This window comes from Sturnira hondurensis, unplaced genomic scaffold (assembly GCF_014824575.4).
Source record: "Sturnira hondurensis isolate 20B ecotype Veracruz unplaced genomic scaffold, ASM1482457v3 Scaffold0004715, whole genome shotgun sequence".
Classification (NCBI taxonomy): domain Eukaryota; kingdom Metazoa; phylum Chordata; class Mammalia; order Chiroptera; family Phyllostomidae; genus Sturnira; species Sturnira hondurensis.
The window spans coordinates 24,398-30,742 of NW_028077346.1; the positions used below are offsets into that span (position 1 = coordinate 24,398).

General features: G+C 36.4%; 1 pseudogene; it reads right to left on the reverse strand.

Annotated features, from left to right (window-relative positions):
* Window positions 1–913: 913 nt before the first annotated feature.
* On the reverse strand, window positions 914–1,107 carry LOC118986956 (H/ACA ribonucleoprotein complex subunit 3-like; annotated as a pseudogene).
* Window positions 1,108–6,345: the final 5,238 nt, after the last annotated feature.

Here is a 6,345-nt window from a genome sequence, read left to right on the forward strand (position 1 = left end):
TGGCTGTGATTTTGTCATACTTGGCCTTCATAACATTGAGGTATGTTTCCTGTATTCCTACTTTGCTGAGAGTTTTTACCACAGATGGGTGCTGGATTTTACCAGTTGCTTTTTCTGAATCTATTGACATAATCATGAGATTTCTATCCTTTAATTTGTTTAGGTGATATATCTTGTTTATTGATTTGTGAATATACCAAACTTGAATCCCTAAAATAAAACTCATTTGATCGTGGGACATGATCTTTTCAATGTATCTAGTTCTAGTTCGCTAGTATTTTGCTGAGGACTATATTGTCTAAGTTCATTACAGATATTGGTCATAATTTTATTTCTTTGTATCATCTGGTTTATAATTAGAACAATGCTGGTCTCATAAAATGAATGTGGGAGTCTTCCTTCCTCTTGAATTTTTTGAAGGGTAGATGTTAGTTCTTCTTTAAATATTTGATAAAATTCACCTGTGTAGCATTCAGGTCTAGGATTTTGGTTTGTTGACAGTTTTTCTTATTACTGCTTGAAGTTCATTAATTGTAAATCTGTCTATTCAGAATTGCTGATACTTCCTGATTCAGTTTTTAAAAATTGTGTGTTTCTAAGAATTTATACATTTTACCCAAATAGTTTAATTTTTTGGCCTATAGGTTTTTATAATATTTTCTTTTTCTTATTCTCTTTGAAATCACTTTAATAACCTAACAGTCAAATATAAAAAGCAAATTCAACCTTGTTTTATTTAAGGTGATGCTACCATGATTGCCTTGCACATGCATGATCAAAGCTAATGGTGATACCAGATTCCAAAATGCAACGGTGGCCAGTAGGCTTCAAGGTTTACAAATTAAAGAGCTTCATTTCGGAAAGTCTCAGAGGGGTCGCAGGTGGCAGGAAAGATGTGAAATTTAAGGGACTCTCAGAGTACAGGGTGGGGTTGCTGGGTCATAAGCACCGTGAAATGTTTCTTGATGGTGATCTGGTGTCTAGATTATTTGTTGTTTGTGGAGAACCTAGCAAGATGAGCAAGCAGGTCTGTTGTCCTGTTGGGTCAAACTTCTTCAAGCTATAGATCCACTCTTCTTGTTCATGGAGGTAATACTGGAGAAACATGATCACGCTGAAGTTGGATGTTCCAACTCCATCTGCAGATCAATCTAACTGATGGCCTCACTTCACAATATTTTCTTACTGTCCCTTGTATTTTGCTGGAGTTAATTGTCACTACTCCTCTTTCATTTCTGATTTTACAATAATTGTTTGTCTCCTCTCTCGTTTTTTCTTGATGAGTCTGGTTAAAGAGTTTTCAAAGTTGCTTACCTTTCCAGAGCAATAGCTCTTGGTTTCATTGAACTTTGTCATTGTTTTATAGACTCTTTAGCACTTATTTATGCTCCAATCTTTATTATTTATTTCTTCTACTCACTTAGGGCTTTGTTCATTGTTCTATTTCTAGTTCTTTTAAGTGTAAAGAAAGATTCCTTATTTGAGGTTGTTCTAGTTCCTCTTGGTAGACCTGTAACACTACAAATTGCCTTCTTAGGTCTTCTTTCACTGTGCCCCATAGATTTTGTATTACTGTGTTATCATTTTCATTTGTTTCAAGGTATTTTTAAAATGTTTTTTACCTAACCTTTAACCTGTTTGTTGTTTAGTAACATGTTCTTTAGCTTGCATGTCCTTGTGTGTTTTTCAGTTTTCCTTCTTGTGATTGTTTTCCGGATTCATATCTTTATGTTTATAGATGAGGACTGATATGATAGCACTTATATTAAATTTCACCAGACTTGTGTTGTATCCTGACATGTGGTTGTTTAGGAAAACTTTCCACATGTCCTTGCAAAGAATGTATATTATGCTCATTGGGTTAGAATGCTCTGAAGATATCCATTAAATTCATCTACTCTGGTGTGTCCTTTATGCCTGCTGTTTCCTTGTGATTTTCTGTCTTTACAATCTGTTCATTGATGTCAATGGGTGTTAAAATCCCCTACTATGGCTGTTTCAGTGTCCATCTCTTCATTTATGTCTATCAAGATTTACTTTATTTCTTTCCTAATTTCATTCTTGACCCATTCATTGTTTAATAGAAATCAAAACGTTTATGTAAACAAATGAAAATGAACTCACAACAATCCAAAACGTATGGGACACAGTGAAGGCAGCCTGAAAGGGAAGTGCAGAGCAATACAGGCTTACCTAAAGAAGATAGAAACATTTCAAACAATCAACCTGACCCGACGCCTGCAAGAACTGGAGGAACAACAACAAAGACAGCCCAGAGCAAGTAGAAGGAAGGAAATAACCAAGATCAGAGCAGAATTAAATGACATAGAGATTAAAAGCACAATTCTTAAGATCAATGAATGCAGGAGTTGGTTTTGTCAAAAGATAAACAAAATATAAAAGCCTTTAAGTAGGCTCATCAAGAAAAGAAGAGAGAGGACACAAATAAAAACAATCAGAAATGAAAGAGGAGAGATTACAACTGATGCCACAGACATAGAAGGGATTGTAAAAAATTACTATGCAGAAGTGTATGCCAAGAAATTTGAAAACCTAGGAGAAATGGACAAATTTCTAGAAAAATATAATCTTCCAAAACTGAATGAATAGGAAACAGAAAGTCTGAACAGATCAGTAACAGCAGATGAAATTGAAGTAGTAATCAAAAAACTCCCATCGCACAAAAGCCCTGGACCAGATGGTTTCACAGGAGAATTCTACAAAGCATTTAAGGAAGAGCTAACCCCTATTTTTCACAGACTATTCAAAAAAATCCAAAATGATGGAAGACTCCCAAACTCTTTTTATGAAGCCAGCATCATCCTAATTCCAAAACCAGGTAGAGGCACAACAAGGAAAGAAAACTTCAGGCCAATATCGCTGATGAACATAGACACTAAAATCCTCAATAAAATATTGGCAAATCGCATCCAAAAATACATCAAAAAGATCATACACCATGACCAAGTGAGATTCATCCCAGGGATGCAAGGATGGTTCAATATTCATAAATCAGTAAATGTAATACATCACATTAAAAAAAGCAAAGACAAAAATCACATGATCATATCAATGGACAAGGAAAAAGCTTTTGAAAAGGTACAACACCCATTTATGATAAAGACACTCAGAAAACTGGGAATAGAGGAAGCATTCTTCGACATAATAAAGGTCATATATGAGAGACCTACAGCTAACATCATACTCAATGGGCAAAAACTAAAATCCATTCCACTAAGTTCAGGAGCAAGAGAAGGTTGTCCACTTTCCCCACTTCTATTCAATATAGTATTGGAAGTTCTAGCCACAGCAATCAGACAAGAAAAGGAAATAAAAGCCATCCAAATTGGAAAGGAGGAAACAAAACTGTCATTGTTCACAGATGACATGATAGTGTACATGGAAAATCCTATAACTCTACCAAAAAAACTGCTTGAACTAATAAATGAATTTGGCAAAACAGCAGGTTACAAAGTCAGTATCCAGAAATGAAAGGCATTTTTCCATCAACAATGAATCAGCAGAAGCAGAATTGAAGAAGAAAATCCCATTCGATATAGCAAAAACAAAAATAAAATATCTGGAAATAAATCTAACCAAGGACATTTATTCCTTTCTGCTTTCTGTACGCAGAAAACTACACAACACTGAGGAAAGAAATCAAGGAAGAAACAAACAAATAGGAACATATGCCATGTTCATAGATTGGATGAATTAGCACCATCAAAATGTCCATACAACCCAAAGCAATTTACAGATTCAATGCAATACCTATTAAAGAACCAATAGCATATTTCAATGCCATAGAACAAACACTTCAAAAATTTATATAGAACCATAAAAGATGCCGAATAGCAGCCTCAATTTTGAGAAAAAAGAACAAAGTAGAAGGAATCACAATACCCAATACCAAACTGGTCTTGTATTACAAGACCACTCTAATCAAAACAGCCTGGTACTGGCATAAAAAAATGGCACATAAACCAATGGAATACAACAGAGAGCCCAGAAATAAACCCAAATCTCTACAGTAAATTAATATTTGACAAAGGGGACAGTAACATAAAATGGAGTAAAGATAGCCTATTCAACAAATGGTGTTGGGAGAACAAGACAGCTACATACAAAAAAATGAAACTTGAATACCGATTTGCACCATACACAAAAATAAATTCAAGGTGGTTAAAAGACTTAAATATAAACCTTGACACCATTAACGCCCTAGAGAACATTGGCAGAAAAATTTCAGATATTTCACGCCGCAATATTTTTTTAATATTTTATTTATTTATCTTCAGAGGGGACGGGAAGGAGAGAGGGAGAGAAACATCAATGTATGGCTGCCTCTGGTGTGTCCCCCACCGGGAACTGGCCTGCAACCCAGGCATGTGTCCTGACTGGGAATCGAACCGCGATACTCTGGTTCGCAGGCCTGCGCTCAATCCACTGAGCTACACCAGCCAGGGCCACGCAGCAACATTTTTACTGATATGTCCCCTAGAGCAAGGGACATAAAGGAAAGAATAAACAAATGGGATCTTATCAAAATTAAAACCTTCTGCATGGCTAAGCAAAACAGTATTAAGACAAAAAAAGAAGCAACTATTTGGGAAAACATATTTGCCAATGATACCTCAGACAAAGGTTTAATCTCCAAAATATAAAAAGAACTTAAATGACCCCACTCTAAGAAGATAAGCAACCCAATTAAAAAATGGACAAAGGACTTGAACAGACACTTCTCCAAGGAGGACATACAGAGAATCCACAGACACATGAAAAGATGCTCAATATTGCTAGCTATCAGACAGATGCAAATTAAAACCGCAATGAGACACCACTTTACTCCAGTCAGAATCGCCATCATAAACAAAGCAACAAACAACAAATGTTGGAGAGGTTGTGGGAAAAAGGGGACCCTACTTCACTGTTGGTGGGATTGCAGACTGGTACAACTACTATGGAAAACAGTATGGAATTTTCTAAGAAAACTAAAAGTGAACATGCCTTTTGACCCAGCAGTTCCACTCTTAGGAGTATATCCTAAGAGCCCTAAAACACCAATCCAAAAGAACCTGTGCAAACCAATGTCCATTGCAGCACAATTGACAGTAGCCAAGAGTTGGAAGCAACCTAGATGCCCATCAGTAAATGAGTGGGTCAAAAAGCTATGGTACATTTACACGATGGAATTCTATGCAGCAGAAAGAAGGAAGGAGCTACTACCCTTTGCAACATCATGAATGGAACTCGAAAGCATTATGCTGAGTGAAATAAGCCAGGCAGTGAAAGATAAATACCATATGATCTCACCTTTAACAGGAACCTAAACAACAAAACAAACAACCAAGCAAAATATGACCAAAGAAACTGAAATACAGAGCAGGCTGACAGGGACCAGAGGGGAGAGTGGAGTGAATCACAGAGGAAAAGGAGAAGGATTCACATGAGCAAGTATAAAGGACACATGGAGAATAACTAAATGGGGAGTTGGAAATGGGAGGGAGGTGGGAAGCAGTGGTGGGGGGTGGGCAGAAGTGGGAATATAAGACAGAAAACTGTACTTGAACAATAATTAAATTTTTAAAAATTAAGAAAATCATCAAAAAAGATTTACTTTATATATTTCAGTGCTCCTAAATTGGGTGCATAATTAATTTCTAAAGTTATCTCCTCTTGTTATAGTGCTCCATTCGTCATTATGTGGTGTCTTCCTTACAGTAGCTTTTGTTTTAAACCGCAACGTGGAGGTCATTGGGCCTCTCCAGGATTTGTTTTTCAAGGTCCTAAGACAGTGTCCCTCAAGCATCTGATCCTTTGGCATGCTTTTAAAAGTAGTTTCTCAGGATCCATCAATCAGTGTCTACATAGGTACTCAAAAGAATTAAAAGGAAAAAACTCACATAGATTATTGCAGGCCAATGTTCATAGCAGAATTAGCCAAAATATGAAAACAATCCAAGTGTCCATCAACAGATGAATGGATGAACAACATAAAATATATATGTAATGGAATATTATTCAAATTTTTAAAGGAATGAAATTCTTTTTTTAAAGATTTTATTTATTTATCTTTAGAGGGGAAGGGAAGGAGAGAAGGAGAGAAATATCAATGTATGGTTACCTCTCTTGAGTCTCCTGCTGGGAACTGGCCTGCAACCCAGGCATGTGCCCTGACTGGGAATCGAACTGTGATCATGTTGTTCACAGGCCCATGCTCACCCCACTGAGCTACACCAGCCAGGGCCTAAAGGAATGAAATTCTGAATGATCTGCCATGTAGTTGAAACTTGAAACCATTTTGCTAAGTGAGATATGCCAGACATCAAAGGATAGGTATTATAT